The following is a 21,114-nucleotide window of genomic DNA, read 5'->3' on the forward strand; positions in this document are numbered from 1 at the left end:
AATGTTACAATTTGACGTATCTATATATAACCACATACGCTTAATCGGGTACGGTGGACGGGATATTTATAAATACGAATTATTGTTCATTTGACCGGACACGGGGATGGATTAATAGTCACTGGACTCATTAAAACATGTAAGATCCTAATTAGTTTGTACAGCAGTGTAAATATGTTTTATAGAGTGTGGGTGATGTTGTGCAGTTAAACAGAAGTCACTGAGTGAGCTGAGCCGAGTGCGCGCCGCGCACACTAAAGGGAGCGCGCCGCGCACCCCTTACTGTAGCCGAGTTCCAGCTTTTTAAATCAGATATTTTGATGGGCATTTTGGTAAATTCACTTATGGACGGGTTAAAGACAGATAGGTCAGTTTGTGGAGCACCATTACTCCATTATCAACAACCTTATCACTTTAACTTTAATTCTAGAGAGAGATTGTGATTTTTGAGAGAGAAAGCTTAAATCCAAGAGGAAGGAGCTTGTTTTGGGTTAAAGTTCAAGCATTAAAGTCGTTCATCTTATCTCTAGCTTCGTTGTGGTAGTTGTGATATGTTCTAATTTTATTTTCCTTATTTTGATTTAGTGTAAGGGTTAGGGTTTGAGTAAATGATGAACACAAAACCCATTATTGGTGATTTTGGGTGTTCTTGGGTAAAATTGAGTCTTGAATACTAATTGGTGACTAGTCTAGGGTTTCAAAGTATTAAATGATGTTTATGAACCCTAATTGGTGAGTTAATTGCTAACACACCTAGTTATTTAGTAAATGGGTGTTGATTAGTTAGTGGATGACCCGAAATGGGTGTGTTATCTTAAAATGGTTATTTGGGTAATAAATTGACTTAGTTTGGAAAGATGGGTATGAATTACCCTAATTATGTATTAGTTGGTGTTGTTGGACCTTAATCACTAGTTTTAAAGTGATTAGTGGTGGTCTTGACTTTAATTGGGCGGTTTTGGTATAAATGGGCGATTTAATACATTAAGTCATTAAATGCTCATGTGTAAGTGTTAGTATTGAGTCCACTTAGCTTGTGTGTTGATCAAGTACTTATTATATTAGGTACTTTGCTTTGAAGCTTGTGGAGGTTGAAATCGTCATCTAATTGTTAAGGTGAGTGGAATAATTATATGCGTATGTATATAATGTATCTATTTGTTGTAGCGTGAAATGTGTAGTGTCGAGGTGTTAAGACACCACGTTTCACGTGAAGAGTGTAGCATCGAGGTGTTAAGATGCCACTCGGGTGTAGCATCGAGGTGTTAAGATGCCACCTAGGAGTGTAGTGTCGAGGTGTTAAGACACCACTCCGTAAAATAATGAGTGTTGCATCGAGGTGTTAAGATGCCACTCGGGGTGATGTGCCGAGGTGTTAAGGTGCCACCCTAGGGGTTAGTGGTGCGAGGTGTTAAGTGCCCTAATGGATGTTATGAACACCGATGGCGTTTTCGCGAGCGCCGTTCCCTTGTACTATTGGTCGACCATGGTTACTTGTGTTGTAAGCATATTATATCATTTCGAGTTATATTATTATGCGGTTGTTGCTAGCTTGTGGTATTGGAGATTATAGCTTGTTAATGTGACGATAAGCTAATTGTGTTGCTAGCATGTTTGTGGTTTGCGTTTTCGACAAGGGTAAGGGCATCGTATTGGACTAGAGATCCCATTTGATACTAGGGGACGCTTTTGGCTTTAGTAGCTCTTGGAGTTTGACCGGTAGTTGGGTAGTTTAATCCCAAACGCCATGCTCATTGTGTAGTTTGGAACTTAAACTTTTTGGTGGTCGAAACTCTAAACTTGTATTAAACTTGTATTTTGGATCGTGTGGGCCCCGCTTGTAAAACATCATTTTTATGTTTGATTCGTGTTAGTTTTACATATATAAGTTTGTTGGGAAAAGCGTTCGGTCTAAAAGTGTCGGGAAGTCGAAGATCTTTTCGCAAAAAATGGACATTTTGATCAGAACTGTCTCAGGCCTTGTGCGCGCTGCGCACAGGCAGTGGTACGAGCCGCGCACCCTCCAGATCAGTTTTAAATTTTTTTTTTATTCCGCGTTTTTGGTTGGTTAACGGGTTGGGTTGTTACAAGTGGTATCAGAGCATGGTCTAAGGGATTTAGGTGACTTGAGATAGGCGCCTAGACTTAGACTTTTGTGTGCGCGTGTATGCGGGACTTGTAGGACTTTGGGTCGGATCGGGATTTGGTTTGTGCATAGGTTTATGTAAACTAATCATGCGCTATTTGTTATGTATGTTTAGCGGGCATCGAGCGAGATGGACGTTGTACTAGCAAGTTAATGCGACGTGCTCGCGTAGTAATGACTAGCTACCATTGTTACGGGCGCAAATCGTGTTAAACAAGCAATGTACGACGATTGTTGAGCGAGATGGAGTAGTGTGGCATATATGTATATACACATGTAATTGTCCTTTCGTTTTTGTGGTTTAATCTATTTCGTTTTATAGAATGAAGACGAGAAACGGTCCCGATCATGATAACGGAAGTACAAGCGAGGACGCTGAGTTTTCGGCCAAGGTTGAGGCCGTCTTTAAAAAGTTAAAAGCGGATTTTCTTACGGACGTCCGAAAGGTCTTTCAAGATTCGGTCGATGGGCAGGTGACCGATTTGATAAATGAACGAATGAAGGCCACTATCGAAGAGGCCCTTGACGCTAGGAATATCTATCCTCGCGGTGAAGGAGGCGAAGGAAGGCGGGACTTCCACTACAAGAACTTCAAGGATGCTCAACCCCCGATGTTTAATGGGGTGCGGGATCCTTTAAAAAGTACATGTTGGATCTCCGATATTGAGGGAGCTTTCCGTACCGCGGAATGTCCTCCCGAAAAGAAGACGAGGTATGGTTCTAGCATGTTACGCAAAGAAGCTAAGTTGTGGTGGGACGATAAAATCAACTTGTATGGTGAAGAACAATGTATGGGTTTGACTTGGGAAGATTTCAAGAAAGAGTTTTTCAAAGAATACCGAACTTCTTCCGACCTCGATAGAATCCGGGACGAGTTGCACCATTTGCAACAAGGTTCCATGGATTTGGTTACCCTCAAGTCTACATTCTTGGCAAAGACTCGTTTTTGCCCAGAATATGTTGGTGATGATCATAAGCTCATGAAGGATTTCTACCGTACTTTGAATGATGAGTACAAGGGGAAGATTAGTCGGGGTATGGCTAAGACTTTTGATGAATTGTTTGAGTTGGCTCGGGGTTTTGAGCTGGAGGTTCCAAGAAAGAGTGATTTCATGTTTTCCAAAAGAAAGTTTGAAGGTTTTAGTTACTCTAACGCCTCAAGCAAGAAGAGCAAGAGCAAGAGGGGGGCCGAAAGTGTCAATAGTGCAAAGAAGGGCACTACCGGTGGGTTTTCTTATACGTGCTACAATTGTGGGCAACCGGGTCATATGGCTCGTGAGTGTCCGAAACCATCTTCCGGAAACAAGGTCACTTGTTTTAATTGCGGCAAAGAGGGGCATAAGAAGCCGGAGTGTCCCGACTTGCGAAACGACAATGTGAAGCGGTTAGAGAAGGCAGCGGGTACGGCTAGGGGTCGCAACTATTTGATGACCAATGATGAAGCCAAACAATCGCACGAAGTTGTCTCAGGTACTTACATGGTTAATTCTAATCCGGCAAGGATTCTTTTCGATAGCGGTGCAAATTTGTCGTTTGTGTCTCCTAAATTCGTGCCTAAACTTAATAGACCGTTAGCTAAGTTAAGTCATCCGATAGAAGTCGAAATAGCGGACGGCAAGACGGTGCTAGTGGTTGATGTGTGTGAAAATTGTGATATTGTTTTTGGTGCCGAAACCTTTAAAATTGATCTTATTCCAATGACCTTGGGCGACTTTGATATTGTCGTTGGTATGGATTGGCTCGATCGTTATAGAGCCGATATTGCATGCCATGATAAGTTTATTCGTGTGAAGACCCTAAGTGGGGGAGAGTTAATTATTCATGGTGATAAGCGAAGGAGACCGGTGCCAATATGCACTTTTGCACGGGCACGTCGTTTTATTGTTAGTGGTGGCATGGCTTTCCTTGCTCATGTTGTTGATACTTGTAATGAGCCACCACCTATTCGTGAAATTCCGGTTGTTAGTGAATTCGAAGACGTTTTTCTGGACGAATTACCGGGTGTTCCGGTGGAAAGACAAGTTGAGTTTCGTATTGAGTTGGTTCCGGGAGCTACTCTCATTGCTAAAACTCCTTATCGTTTAGCACCAACGGAAATGCAAGAGTTGTTAAATCAAACCCAAGAGTTGCTCGAGAAGGGTTTTATTCGACCGAGTGCTTCGCCATGGGGCGCACCGGTGTTATTTGTGAAGAAGAAAGATGGTAGTATGCGTATGTGCATTGATTACCGTGAGTTGAATAAAGTGACGATCAAGAATCGTTATCCATTACCTAGGATTGACGATTTATTTGATCAACTTCAAGGTGCAACGTATTTCTCTAAGATCGACCTACGGTCCGGCTATCACCAAATGCGGGTCCGTGAGGAAGACATAGAGAAAACGGCTTTTTGAATGCGTTACGGGCATTATGAGTTTGTAGTTATGCCCTTTGGTCTTACGAATGCACCGGCAGCATTAATGGATCTTATGAACCGAGTGTGCCAACCTATGTTGGACAAGTCGGTAATAGTGTTCATCGACGACATACTAGTCTACTCGAAAAGTATGAACGAACATGAACGTCATTTGCGTGAAGTTTTGAAGACGTTAAGAAAGGAGAAGTTGTATGCAAAGTTCTCCAAATGTGAGTTTTGGCTAAGGGAAGTTCAATTCCTTGGTCATATTGTGAATGAAAGCGGTATTCAAGTAGATCCGGGGAAGATCGAGACGGTGAAGGATTGGAAGCAACCGACTACGCCTACGGAAATCCGAAGTTTTCTCGGATTGGCCGGTTATTATCGTCGGTTTATCCAAGATTTTTCTAATATCGCTTCTTCGTTGACGAAATTGACAAGGAAGAATGCGAGGTTTGTTTGGGAGAACGAGCAAGAAATTGCTTTTCAATTGTTAAAAGAGAAGTTGTGTCAAGCTCCGGTGTTAGTGTTGCCGGAAGGTGTTGAAGACATGGTGGTTTATTGTGATGCTTCCTTAAATGGTCTCGGGTGTGTTCTAATGCAAAGAGGTAAAGTCATCGCTTATGCCTCTCGACAATTAAAGGAACATGAAGCGAGGTATCCGACTCATGATCTTGAGTTGGCGGCGGTTGTGCATGCGTTGAAAATTTGGCGCCATTACTTGTATGGTGTCAAGTGTACGATTTATTCGGATCATAAGAGTATGAAACATCTCTTTAATCAACGAGATTTGAATTATCGCCAACGTAGGTGGATGGATGTGGTGAAAGACTACGATTGTGAAATACTTTATCATCCGGGTAAGGCGAATGTGGTCGCGGATGTGTTGAGTCGAAAGAGTCAACATCCGGCGATAAAAGTGGGATCGTTACGTTTGATTATTACCAACGATTTTCTTGAAAGCTTGGTGAGATTCAAATAGAGGCTTATGTTCACAATAAGCATGTGGAACGAATCGTGGGTCAATCGGAGTTCATTACTATGGGCCCGCGTGGTTTGTTGTCTTTTCAAGGAAGGGTGTGGGTGCCTAAGATGGGTGATTACCGACGAGTGCTACTTGATGAAGCACATAAGTCAAAATATTCCATTCATCCGGGCGCGACGAAAATGTATCTTGACTTGAAGAAAGATTATTGGTGGCCGGGCATGAAGCGTGATGTTGTGAAGTATGTTGAGCAATGCGTCACGTGTTTGCAAGTAAAAGCCGAACACCAAAAGCCGTATGGTAAATTGCAACCGTTAGAAATTCCGAAATGGAAATGGGAGCACATTACCATGGATTTCATAACAAAGTTACCTAAGACGGCGAGAACCCAATTTGATACGATTTGGGTGATAGTTGACCGGTTGACGAAAAGTGCTTTGTTTCTTCCCATTAAAGAAGCGATATCGTCGGAGACCTTGGCTAAGTTGTTTATCAAGGAAGTGGTCGCTCGACATGGGGTTCCTATATCTATTATTTCGGATCGAGATACCCGTTTTACATCTCGATTTTGGGAAAAGTTTCATGAGGATATGGGTACACAATTGAAGTTGAGCACGGGTATCATCCTCAAACAGACGGTCAAACCGAACGTACGAATCAAACTTTGGAAGATATGTTATGGGCGTGCATTATTGATTTCGGTGGTAGTTGGGACGAGCATTTACCTTTGGTGGAATTCTCGTACAATAATAGTTATCACACTAGTATCGGGATGCCACCTTATGAGATGCTATATGGGCGGAGGTGTCGAACTCCCATTTGTTGGGGAGAAGTGGGTCAAAGAGAAATCGGGAGTACCGATTTGGTTTTAGAGACGAATAACAAGATTGATATTATTCGGGAACATTTGAGAAAGGCTCAAGATAGACAAAAGTCGTATGCCGACAAACGTAGACGAACAATCGAATTTCAAGAAGGCGATATGGTGATGCTTAAGGTTTCGCCATGGAAGGGTATTATTGAAATGTCCCGTTCTTATTGATTAAAAACGTTCCATATTAATTGATTTCGTTGCGAGGTTTTAACCTCTATATGAGACGTTTTTCAAAGACTGCATTCATTTTTAAAACAAACCATAACCTTTATTTCATAAATAAAGGTTTAAAAAACTTTACGTAGATTATCAAATAATGATAATCTAAAATATCATGTTTACACACGACCATTACATAATGGTTTACAATACAAATATGTTACAACAAAATAAGTTTCTTGAATGCAGTTTTTACACAATATCATACAAGCATGGACTCCAAATCTCGTCCTTATTTAAGTATGTGACAGCGGAAGCTCTTAATAATCACCTGAGAATAAACATGCTTAAAACGTCAACAAAAATGTTGGTGAGTTATAGGTTTAACCTATATATATCAAATCATAATAATAGACCACAAGATTTCATATTTCAATACACATCCCATACATAGAGATAAAAATCATTCATATGGTGAACACCTGGTAACCGACATTAACAAGATGCATATATAAGAATATCCCCATCATTCCGGGACACCCTTCGGATATGATATAAATTTCGAAGTACTAAAGCATCCGGTACTTTGGATGGGGCTTGTTGGGCCCGATAGATCTATCTTTAGGATTCGCGTCAATTAGGGTGTCTGTTCCCTAATTCTTAGATTACCAGACTTAATAAAAAGGGGCATATTCGATTTCGATAATTCAACCATAGAATGTAGTTTCACGTACTTGTGTCTATTTTGTAAATCATTTATAAAACCTGCATGTATTCTCATCCCAAAAATATTAGATTTTAAAAGTGGGACTATAACTCACTTTCACAGATTTTTTACTTCGTCGGGAAGTAAGACTTGGCCACTGGTTGATTCACGAACCTATAATAAATATATACATATATATCAAAGTATGTTCAAAATATATTTACAACACTTTTAATATATTTTGATGTTTTAAGTTTATTAAGTCAGCTGTCCTCGTTAGTAACCTACAACTAGTTGTCCACAGTTAGATGTACAGAAATAAATCGATAAATATTATCTTGAATCAATCCACGACCCAGTGTATACGTATCTCAGTATTGATCACAACTCAAACTATATATATTTTGGAATCAACCTCAACCCTGTATAGCTAACTCCAACATTCACATATAGAGTGTCTATGGTTGTTCCGAAATATATATAGATGTGTCGACATGATAGGTCGAAACATTGTATACGTGTCTATGGTATCTCAAGATTACATAATATACAATACAAGTTGATTAAGTTATGGTTGGAATAGATTTGGTACCAATTTTCACGTAGCTAAAATGAGAAAAATTATCCAATCTTGTTTTACCCATAACTTCTTCATTTTAAATCCGTTTTGAGTGAATCAAATTGCTATGGTTTCATATTGAACTCTATTTTATGAATCTAAACAGAAAAAGTATAGGTTTATAGTCGGAAAAATAAGTTACAAGTCGTTTTTGTAAAGGTAGTCATTTCAGTCGAAAGAACGACGTCTAGATGACCATTTTAGAAAACATACTTCCACTTTGAGTTTAACCATAATTTTTGGATATAGTTTCATGTTCATAATAAAAATCATTTTCTCAGAATAACAACTTTTAAATCAAAGTTTATCATAGTTTTTAATTAACTAACCCAAAACAGCCCGCGGTGTTACTACGACGGCGTAAATCCGGTTTTACGGTGTTTTTTGTATTTCCAGGTTTTAAATCATTAAGTTAGCATATCATATAGATATAGAACATGTGTTTAGTTGATTTTAAAAGTCAAGTTAGAAGGATTAACTTTTGTTTGCGAACAAGTTTAGAATTAACTAAACTATGTTCTAGTGATTACAAGTTTAAACCTTCGAATAAGATAGCTTTATATGTATGAATCGAATGATGTTATGAACATCAATTCTACCTTAAGTTCCTTGGATAAACCTACTGGAAAATAGAAAAATGGATCTAGCTTTAATGGATCCTTGGATGGCTCGAAGTTCTTGAAGCAGAATCATGACACGAAAACAAGTTCAAGTAAGATCATCACTTGAAATAAGATTGTTATAGTTATAGAAATTGAACCAAAGTTTGAATATGATTATTACCTTGTATTAGAATGATAACCTACTGTAAGAAACAAAGATTTCTTGAGGTTGGATGATCACCTTACAAGATTGGAAGTGAGCTAGCAAACTTGAAAGTATTCTTGATTTTATGTAACTAGAACTTGTAGAATATATGAAGAACACTTAGAACTTGAAGATAGAACTTGAGAGAGATCAATTAGATGAAGAAAATTGAAGAATGAAAGTGTTTGTAGGTGTTTTTGGTCGTTGGTGTATGGATTAGATATAAAGGATATGTAATTTTGTTTTCATGTAAATAAGTCATGAATGATTACTCATATTTTTGTAATTTTATGAGATATTTCATGCTAGTTGCCAAATGATGGTTCCCACATGTGTTAGGTGACTCACATGGGCTGCTAAGAGCTGATCATTGGAGTGTATATACCAATAGTACATACATCTAAAAGCTGTGTATTGTACGAGTACGAATACGGGTGCATACGAGTAGAATTGTTGATGAAACTGAACGAGGATGTAATTGTAAGCATTTTTGTTAAGTAGAAGTATTTTGATAAGTGTCTTGAAGTCTTTCAAAAGTGTATGAATACATATTAAAACACTACATGTATATACATTTTAACTGAGTCGTTAAGTCATCGTTAGTCGTTACATGTAAATGTTGTTTTGAAACCTTTAGGTTAACGATCTTGTTGAATGTTGTTAACCCATTGTTTATTATAATAAATGAGATGTTAAATTATTATATTATCATGATATTATGATATATAATATATCTTAGTATGATGTATATACAGTTAAATGTCGTTACAACGATAATCGTTACATATATGTCTCGTTTCGAAATCATTAAGTTAGTAGTCTTATTTTTACATATGTATTTCATTGTTAATACACTTAATAATATATTTACTTATCATTTAACATAATTAACCAAGTGTATCAATATCTTAATATGATTCATATGTACCTAGTAAGACGTTGTTATAACGATAATCGTTATATATATCGTTTTCGAGTTTCTTAAATTAATAGTCTCATTTTTATGTATATAACTCATTGTTAAAATACCTAATGAGATACATACTTATAATAAAAACATGTTAACTATATATATAACCATATATATGTCATTGTATAGTTTTTACAAGTTTTAACGTTCGTGAATCACCGGTCAACTTGGGTGGTCAATTGTCTATATGAAACATATTTCAATTAATCAAGTCTTAACAAGTTTGATTGCTTAACATGTTGGAAACATTTAATCATGTAAATATCAATCTCAATTAATATATATAAACATGGAAAAGTTCGGGTCACTACAGTACCTACCCGTTAAATAAATTTCGTCCCGAAATTTTAAGCTGTTGAAGGTGTTGACGAATATTCTGGAAATAGATGCGGGTATTTCTTCTTCATCTGATCTTCATGCTCCCAGGTGAACTCGGGTCCTCTACGAGCATTCCATCGAACCTTAACAATAGGTATCTTGTTTTGCTTAAGTCTTTTAACCTCACGATCCATTATTTCGACGGGTTCTTCGATGCATTGAAGTTTTTCGTTGATTTGGATTTCATCTAACGGAATAGTGAGATCTTCTTTAGCAAAACATTTCTTCAAATTCGAAACGTGGAAAGTGTTATGTACAGCCGCGAGTTGTTGAGGTAACTCAAGTCGGTAAGCTACTGGTCCGACACGATCAATAATCTTGAATGGTCCAATATACCTTGGATTTAATTTCCCTCGTTTACCAAATCGAACAACGCCTTTCCAAGGTGCAACTTTGAGCATGACCATCTCTCCAATTTCAAATTCTATATCTTTTCTTTTAATGTCAGCGTAGCTCTTTTGTCGACTTTGGGCAGTTTTCAACCGTTGTTGAATTTGGATGATCTTCTCGGTAGTTTCTTGTATAATCTCCAGACCCGTAATCTGTCTATCCCCCACTTCACTCCAACAAATCGGAGACCTGCACTTTCTACCATAAAGTGCTTCAAACGGCGCCATCTCAATGCTTGAATGGTAGCTGTTGTTGTAGGAAAATTCTGCTAACGGTAGATGTCGATCCCAACTGTTTCCGAAATCAATAACACATGCTCGTAGCATGTCTTCAAGCGTTTGTATCGTCCTTTCGCTCTGCCCATCAGTTTGTGGATGATAGGCAGTACTCATGTCTAGACGAGTTCCTAATGCTTGTTGTAATGTCTGCCAGAATCTTGAAATAAATCTGCCATCCCTATCAGAGATAATAGAGATCGGTATTCCATGTCTGGAGACGACTTCCTTCAAATACAGTCGTGCTAACTTCTCCATCTTGTCATCTTCTCTTATTGGTAGGAAGTGTGCTGATTTGGTGAGACGATCAACTATTACCCAAATAGTATCAAAACCACTTGCAGTCCTTGGCAATTTAGTGATGAAATCCATGGTAATGTTTTCCCATTTCCATTCCGGGATTTCGGGTTGTTGAAGTAGACCTGATGGTTTCTGATGCTCAGCTTTGACCTTAGAACACGTCAAACATTCTCCTACGTATCTAGCAACATCGGCTTTCATACCCGGCCACCAAAAATGTTTCTTGAGATCCTTGTACATCTTCCCCGTTCCAGGATGTATTGAGTATCTGGTTTTATGAGCTTCTCTAAGTACCATTTCTCTCATATCTCCAAATTTTGGTACCCAAATCCTTTCAGCCCTATACCGGGTTCCGTCTTCCCGAATATTAAGATGCTTCTCCGATCCTTTGGGTATTTCATCCTTTAAATTTCCCTCTTTTAAAACTCCTTGTTGCGCCTCCTTTATTTGAGTAGTAAGGTTATTATGAATCATTATATTCATAGATTTTACTCGAATGGGTTCTCTGTCCTTCCTGCTCAAGGCATCGGCTACCACATTTGCCTTGCCCGGGTGGTAACGAATCTCAAAGTCGTAATCATTCAATAATTCAATCCACCTACGCTGCCTCATATTCAGTTGTTTCTGATTAAATATGTGTTGAAGACTTTTGTGGTCGGTATATATAATACTTTTGACCCCATATAAGTAGTGCCTCCAAGTCTTTAATGCAAAAACAACCGCGCCTAATTCCAAATCATGCGTCGTATAATTTTGCTTCTGAATCTTCAATTGTCTAGAGGCATAAGCAATCACCTTCGTTCGTTGCATTAATACACAACCGAGACCTTGCTTTGATGCGTTACAATAAATCACAAAATCATCATTCCCTTCAGGCAATGACAATATAGGTGCCGTAGTTAGCTTTTTCTTCAATAACTGAAACGCTTTCTCTTGTTCATCATTCCATTCAAATTTCTTCCCTTTATGCGTTAATGCAGTCAAGGGTTTTGCTATTCTGGAAAAGTCTTGGATGAACCTTCTGTAGTAACCAGCTAGTCCTAAAAACTGGCGTATGTGTTTCGGAGTTTTCGGGGTTTCCCACTTTTCAACAGTTTCTATCTTTGTCGGATCCACCTTAATACCTTCTTTGTTCACTATGTGACCGAGGAATTGAACTTCTTCCAACCAAAATGCACACTTTGAAAACTTAGCGTACAATTCTTCCTTCCTCAATACTTCTAACACCTTTCTCAAATGTTCACCGTGTTCTTGGTCATTCTTTGAGTAAATAAGTATGTCATCAATAAAAACAATGACAAACTTGTCAAGGTATGGTCCACACACTCGGTTCATAAGGTCCATGAACACAGCTGGTGCATTAGTTAAACCAAACGGCATGACCATAAACTCGTAATGACCGTAACGTGTTCTGAAAGCAGTCTTTAGAATATCATCTTCTTTCACCCGCATTTGATGATACCCGGAACGTAAGTCAATCTTTGAATAAACAGACGAGCCTTGTAGTTGATCAAATAAGTCGTCGATTCTCGGTAGTGGGTAGCGGTTCTTGATGGTAAGTTTGTTCAACTCTCGGTAGTCGATACACAACCTGAATGTACCATCTTTCTTCTTGACAAACAAAACAGGAGCTCCCCACGGTGATGTGCTTGGTCGAATGAAACCACGCTCTAAAAGTTCTTGTAATTGGCTTTGCAGTTCTTTCATCTCGCTGGGTGCAAGTCTGTAAGGAGCACGAGCTATTGGTGCAGCTCCTGGTACAAGATCTATTTGAAATTCAACGGATCGATGTGGGGGTAATCCCGGTAATTCTTTCGGAAATACATCGGGAAATTCTTTTGCAACGGGAACATCATTGATGCTCTTTTCTTCAGTTTGTACTTTCTCGACGTGTGCTAAAACAGCATAGCAACCTTTTCTTATTAGTTTTTGTGCCTTCAAATTACTAATAAGATGTAGCTTCGTGTTGCCCTTTTCTCCGTACACCATTAAGGGTTTTCCTTTTTCTCGTATAATGCGAATTGCATTTTTGTAACAGACGATCTCTGCTTTCACTTCTTTCAACCAGTCCATACCGATTATCACATCAAAACTCCCTAACTCTACTGGTATCAAATCAATCTTAAATGTTTCGCTAACCAGTTTAATTTCTCGATTCCGACATATATTATCTGCTGAAATTAATTTACCATTTGCTAATTCGAGTAAAAATTTACTATCCAACGGCGTCAATGGACAACTTAATTTAGCACAAAAATCTCTACACATATAGCTTCTATCCGCACCCGAATCAAATAAAACGTAAGCAGATTTATTGTCAATAAGAAATGTACCCGTAACAAGCTCCGGGTCTTCCTGTGCCTCTGCCGCATTAATATTGAAAACTCTTCCGCGGCCTTGTCCATTCGTGTTCTCCTGGTTCGGGCAATTTCTAATAATGTGGCCCGGTTTTCCACATTTATAACAAACTACATTGGCATAACTTGCTCCGACACTACTTGCTCCGCCATTACTCGTTCCGACACCATTTGTTCCTTTCGTTCTATTAACCCCTGGTCCGTAGACCTCACACTTCGCCGCGCTATGACCATTTCTTTTACACTTGTTGCAAAATTTGGTGCAGAACCCCGAGTGATACTTTTCACACCTTTGGCATAGCTGCTTCTGATTGTTGTTGTTGTTGCGGTTATTATTGTTGTTGGGATGATTATTGTAGTTGCTGTTGCTGTTGTTGTTGTTGTTGTTGGCCCGTTTGTTGTAGTTGCGATTGATGTTGCGATTGTTGGGATAATTGTTGCGATTATTGTTGTAATTGCTGTTGTTGTTGTATTGGTGATTCTTATCACCGTTTTTCTCCCACTTTCTTTTGACTTGCTTCACATTGGCCTCTTCTGCAGTCTGTTCTTTAATTCTTTCTTCAATCTGGTTCACTAGTTTGTGAGCCATTCTACATGCCTGTTGTATAGAGGCGGGCTCGTGTGAACTTATATCTTCTTGGATTCTTTCCGGTAATCCTTTCACAAACGCGTCGATCTTCTCTTCCTCATCTTCGAATGCTCCCGGACACAATAGGCACAATTCTGTGAATCGTCTTTCGTACGTGGTAATATCAAATCCTTGGTTTCGTAACCCTCTAAGTTCTGTCTTGAGCTTATTGACCTCGGTTCTGGGACGGTACTTCTCGTTCATCAAGTGCTTGAATGCTGACCACGGTAGTGCGTACGCATCGTCTTGTCCCACTTGCTCTAGATAGGTATTCCACCATGTTAACGCAGAACCTGTGAAGGTATGCGTGGCGTACTTCACTTTGTCCTCTTCAGTACACTTACTTATGGCAAACACCGATTCAACCTTCTCGGTCCACCGTTTCAATCCAATCGGTCCTTCGGTTCCATCAAATTCCAAAGGTTTGCAGGCAGTGAATTCTTTGTAGGTGCATCCTACACGATTTCCTGTACTGCTAGATCCAAGGTTATTGTTGGTATGTAGCGCAGCCTGTACTGCGGCTATGTTTGAAGCTAGAAAAGTACGAAATTCCTCTTCATTCATATTCACGGTGTGTCGAGTAGTCGGTGCCATTTCCTTCAAAATAGTCAAATGGAACAAGTTAATCATACAGAATATTAAGAGTAGTTAATAGTATTTCGTAGCATAATATGAACTCATTTATAAAAGCTTTTTCTTCATATTAGCGTTTTATAAGTTTAAATTCGGGTAGTACCTACCCGTTAAGTTCATACTTAGTAGCTAATATACAATTCAACTACTACAATTCTATATGAAAAACTGATTATAATAATATTTCGCGTTCAAACTTTTATACAATATTTTACAAACTTACAATACCGCTTATTTTACATAAAGCATGAAATATAGCACACAATAACTTTGATACAAGATAGTTGTGAAGATAATTCTAGCTAGTACACAAGTCGTTCAGCAAAGGCAATAAAGACACGTAATTCATACGTCCAGAAACAAGTCATGCATTCTGGTTTTACTAGGATTACTTCCCATCCTTGGTCTTGTGGAACATAACCGTTATGGCCGTTGATAAGACAGCGTGTTGTAACGTCGTCAAAAGGACGAGGGTTACGTAATGTCCAACAGTCCCGTAACAATCTAAAAACCTCATTTCTTACCCCAATTACCGACTCCGTCACTTGTGGAAACGTTTTGTTTAATAGTTGTAGCCCGATGTTCTTGTTCTCACTTTGGTGAGAAGCGAACATTACTAATCCGTAAGCATAACATGCTTCTTTATGTTGCATGTTAGCCGCTTTTTCTAAATCACGAAGTCCAATATTCGGATATATTGAGTCAAAATAATTTCTTAACCCGTTGCGTAAAATAGCATTTGGGTTCCTCGCAATATATGCGTCAAAGTAAACACATCGTAACTTATGGGTTTCCCAATGTGATATCCCCCATCTTTCAAACGAAAGTCTCTTATAAACCAAGACATTCTTGGAACGTTCTTCGAATGTCTTACAAACTGATCTCGCCTTAAATAGTTGTGCCGAGGAATTCTGACCGACTCTAGACAAGATTTCATCAATCATGTCTCCGGGTAGGTCTCTTAAAATATTGGGTTGTCTATCCATTTTGTGTTTTTAAACTGTAAAATAGACAAGAGTTAGATTCATAAAAAAAAAATACTTATTAATACAAGCAATTTTTACATATATCATAAAGCCTAAGCACACTATATTACATATATTACACCACACGAATACAACTATCTTATTCCGACTCGCTCGTTTCTTCTTCTTCGGTTTTGGTTCGTTTTGCCAGGTTTCTAGGGATATATGATGTTCCCCTAATACGAGCAGTAATTTTCCACATTGGTTTAGAAAAACCTGGTGGTTTAGAGGTTCCCGGGTCATTGTTACAACTTAAGGACTTCGGGGGTTGACGATACATATAAAGTTCATCGGAGTTGGAATTAGACTTCTCTATTTTTATGCCCTTTCCCTTATTATTTTCTTTTGCCTTTTTAAATTCAGTTGGGGTAATTTCTATAACAACATCGGAATTCTCGTCGGAATCCGATTCATCGGAGAATTGGTAATCCTCCCAATATTTTGCTTCCTTGGCGGAAACACCATTGACCATAATTAACCTTGGTTGGTTGGTTGAGGATTTTCTTTTACTTAACCGTTTTATTATTTCCCCCACCGGTTCTATTTCTTCATCCGGTTCCGATTCTTCTTCCGGTTCCGATTCTTCTTCCGGTTCCGACTCTTCTTCCGGTTCCTCTTCGGGAACTTGTGAATCAGTCCACGAATCATTCCAATTTACATTTGACTCTTCATTATTATTAGGTGAGTCAATGGGACTTGTTCTAGAGGTAGACATCTATCACATAATATCAAACGCGTTAAGAGATTAATATATCACATAATATTCACATGTTAAAAATATATAGTTTCCAACAAAATTTGTTAAGCAATCATTTTTCAAGTAAATACGGTCGAAGTCCAGACTCACTAATGCATCCTAACAAACTCGATAAGACACACTAATGCAAAATTCTGGTTCTCTAAGACCAACGCTCGGATACCAACTGAAATGTCCCGTTCTTATTGATTAAAAACGTTCCATATTAATTGATTTCGTTGCGAGGTTTTAACCTCTATATGAGACGTTTTTCAAAGACTGCATTCATTTTTAAAACAAACCATAACCTTTATTTCATAAATAAAGGTTTAAAAAGCTTTACGTAGATTATCAAATAATGATAATCTAAAATATCCTGTTTACACACGACCATTACATAATGGTTTACAATACAAATATGTTACAACAAAATAAGTTTCTTGAATGCAGTTTTTACACAATATCATACAAGCATAGACTCCAAATCTCGTCCTTATTTAAGTATGTGACAGCGGAAGCTCTTAATAATCACCTGAGAATAAACATGCTTAAAACATCAACAAAAATGTTGGTGAGTTATAGGTTTAACCTATATATATCAAATCATAATAATAGACCACAAGATTTCATATTTCAATACACATCCCATACATAGAGATAAAAATCATTCATATGGTGAACACCTGGTAACCGACATTAACAAGATGCATATATAAGAATATCCCCATCATTCCGGGACACCCTTCGGATATGATATAAATTTCGAAGTACTAAAGCATCCGGTACTTTGGATGGGGCTTGTTGGGCCCGATAGATCTATCTTTAGGATTCGCGTCAATTAGGGTGTCTGTTCCCTAATTCTTAGATTACCAGACTTAATAAAAAGGGGCATATTCAATTTCGATAATTCAACCATAGAATGTAGTTTCACGTACTTGTGTCTATTTTGTAAATCATTTATAAAACCTGCATGTATTCTCATCCCAAAAATATTAGATTTTAAAAGTGGGACTATAACTCACTTTCACAGATTTTTTACTTCGTCGGGAAGTAAGACTTGGCCACTGGTTGATTCACGAACCTATAACAAATATATACATATATATTAAAGTATGTTCAAAATATATTTACAACACTTTTAATATATTTTGATGTTTTAAGTTTATTAAGTCAGCTGTCCTCGTTAGTAACCTACAACTAGTTGTCCACAGTTAGATGTACATAAATAAATCGATAAATATTATCTTGAATCAATCCACGACCCAGTGTATACGTATCTCAGTATTGATCACAACTCAAACTATATATATTTTGGAATCAACCTCAACCCTGTATAGCTAACTCCAACATTCACATATAGAGTGTCTATGGTTGTTCCGAAATATATATAGATGTGTCGACATGATAGGTCGAAATATTGTATACGTGTCTATGGTATCTCAAGATTACATAATATACAATACAAGTTGATTAAGTTATGGTTGGAATAGATTTGGTACCAATTTTCACGTAGCTAAAATGAGAAAAATTATCCAATCTTGTTTTACCCATAACTTCTTCATTTTAAATCCGTTTTGAGTGAATCAAATTGCTATGGTTTCATATTGAACTTTATTTTATGAATATAAACAGAAAAAGTATAGGTTTATAGTCGGAAAAATAAGTTACAAGTCATTTTTGTAAAGGTAGTCATTTCAGTCGAAAGAACGACGTCTAGATGACCATTTTAGAAAACATACTTCCACTTTGAGTTTAACCATAATTTTTGGATATAGTTTCATGTTCATAATAAAAATCATTTTCTCAGAATAACAACTTTTAAATCAAAGTTTATCATAGTTTTTAATTAACTAACCCAAAACAGCCCGCGGTGTTACTACGACGGCGTAAGTCCGGTTTTACGGTGTTTTTTGTGTTTCCAGGTTTTAAATCATTAAGTTAGCATATCATATAGATATAGAACATGTGTTTAGTTGATTTTAAAAGTCAAGTTAGAAGGATTAACTTTTGTTTGCGAACAAGTTTAGAATTAACTAAACTATGTTCTAGTGATTACAAGTTTAAACCTTCGAATAAGATAGCTTTATATGTATGAATCGAATGATGTTATGAACATCAATTCTACCTTAAGTTCCTTGGATAAACCTACTGGAAAAGAGAAAAATGGATCTAGCTTTAATGGATCCTTGGATGGCTCGAAGTTCTTGAAGCAGAATCATGACACGAAAACAAGTTCAAGTAAGATCATCACTTGAAATAAGATTGTTATAGTTATAGAAATTGAACCAAAGTTTGAATATGATTATTACCTTGTATTAGAATGATAACCTACTGTAAGAAACAAAGATTTCTTGAGGTTGTATGATCACCTTACAAGATTGGAAGTGAGCTAGCAAACTTGAAAGTATTCTTGATTTTATGTAACTAGAACTTGTAGAATATATGAAGAACACTTAGAACTTGAAGATAGAACTTGAGAGAGATCAATTAGATGAAGAAAATTGAAGAATGAAAGTGTTTGTAGGTGTTTTTGGTCGTTGGTGTATGGATTAGATATAAAGGATATGTAATTTTGTTTTCATGTAAATAAGTCATGAATGATTACTCATATTTTTGTAATTTTATGAGATATTTCATGCTAGTTGCCAAATGATGGTTCCCACATGTGTTAGGTGACTCACATGGGCTGCTAAGAGCTGATCATTGGAGTGTATATACCAATAGTACATACATCTAAAAGCTGTGTATTGTACGAGTACGAATACGGGTGCATACGAGTAGAATTGTTGATGAAACTGAACGAGGATGTAATTGTAAGCATTTTTGTTAAGTAGAAGTATTTTGATAAGTGTGTTGAAGTCTTTCAAAAGTGTATGAATACATATTAAAACACTACATGTATATACATTTTAACTGAGTCGTTAAGTCATCGTTAGTCGTTACATGTAAATGTTGTTTTGAAACCTTTAGGTTAACGATCTTGTTGAATGTTGTTAACCCATTGTTTATTATAATAAATGAGATGTTAAATTATTATATTATCATGATATTATGATATATAATATATCTTAGTATGATGTATATACAGTTAAATGTCGTTACAACGATAATCGTTACATATATGTCTTGTTTCGAAATCATTAAGTTAGTAGTCTTATTTTTACATATGTATTTCATTGTTAATACACTTAATAATATATTTACTTATCATTTAACATAATTAACCAAGTGTATCAATATCTTAATATGATTCATATGTACCTAGTAAGACGTTGTTATAACGATAATCGTTATATATATCGTTTTCGAGTTTCTTAAATTAATAGTCTCATTTTTATGTATATAACTCATTGTTAAAATACCTAATGAGATACATACTTATAATAAAAACATGTTAACTATATATATAACCATATATATGTCATTGTATAGTTTTTACAAGTTTTAACGTTCGTGAATCACCGGTCAACTTGGGTGGTCAATTGTCTATATGAAACATATTTCAATTAATCAAGTCTTAACAAGTTTGATTGCTTAACATGTTGGAAACATTTAATCATGTAAATATCAATCTCAATTAATATATATAAACATGGAAAAGTTCGGGTCACTACAATTATTCGATTTCGAAAACGGTGAAAGTTAGCTCCTCGGTTTATTGGTCCCTTTAAAGTTTTAGCTCGTGTTGGTGAAGTCGCGTATCATTTTGAATTACCTGAAGAGCTTGCGGGGATTCATAATACATTTCATGTTTCCCATCTCCTTAAGTGTCTTGCGGATGATTCATCATGGGTGCCGTTAGACGAAATTGAGCTAAACAATAAGTTAGAGTATATTGAGGAGCCGATTGCCATACTCGATGAGAAGGTCAAAAGGTTGAGGCATAAAGAGGTTAGGACTTTTAAAGTTCAATGGCGTCGTAGTAAGGGTTCCGAGTTTACTTGGGAGCCCGAAGAATTCGTGTTGGTTTATCTTCCCTCTTGTCATGCGGCTTGGATCGCGAGGACGCGCTCCGAATAAGTGGGGGAGAGTTGTAAGATCCTAATTAGTTTGTACAGCAGTGTAAATATGTTACATAGAGTGTGGGTGATGTTGTGCAGTTAAACAGAAGTCACTGAGTGAGCTGAGCCTAGTGCGCGCCGCGCACACTAAAGGGAGCGCGCCGCGCACCCCTTACTGTAGCCGGGTTCCAGCTTTTTAAATCAGATATTTTGATGGGCATTTTGGTAAATTCACTTATGGACGGGTTAAAGACAGATAGGTCAGTTTGTGGAGCACCATTACTCCATTATCAACAACCTTATCACTTTAACTTTAATTCTAGAGAGAGATTGTGATTTTTGAGAGAGAAAGCTTAAATCCAAGAGGAAGGAGCTTGTTTTGGGTTAAAGTTCAAGCATTAAAGTCGTTCATCTTATCTCTAGCTTCGTTGTGGTAGTTGTGATATGTTCTAATTTTATTTTCCTTATTTTGATTTAGTGTAAGGGTTAGGGTTTGAGTAAATGATGAACACAAAACCCATTATTGGTGATTTTGGGTGTTCTTGGGTAAAATTGAGTCTTGAATACTAATTGGTGACTAGTCTAGGGTTTCAAAGTATTAAATGATGTTTATGAACCCTAATTGGTGAGTTAATTGCTAACACACCTAGTTATTTAGTAAATGGGTGTTGATTAGTTAGTGGATGACCCGAAATGGGTGTGTTGTCTTAAAATGGTTATTTGGGTAATA

Source organism: Rutidosis leptorrhynchoides, chromosome 10, assembly GCF_046630445.1.
Source record: "Rutidosis leptorrhynchoides isolate AG116_Rl617_1_P2 chromosome 10, CSIRO_AGI_Rlap_v1, whole genome shotgun sequence".
NCBI lineage: Eukaryota > Viridiplantae > Streptophyta > Magnoliopsida > Asterales > Asteraceae > Rutidosis > Rutidosis leptorrhynchoides.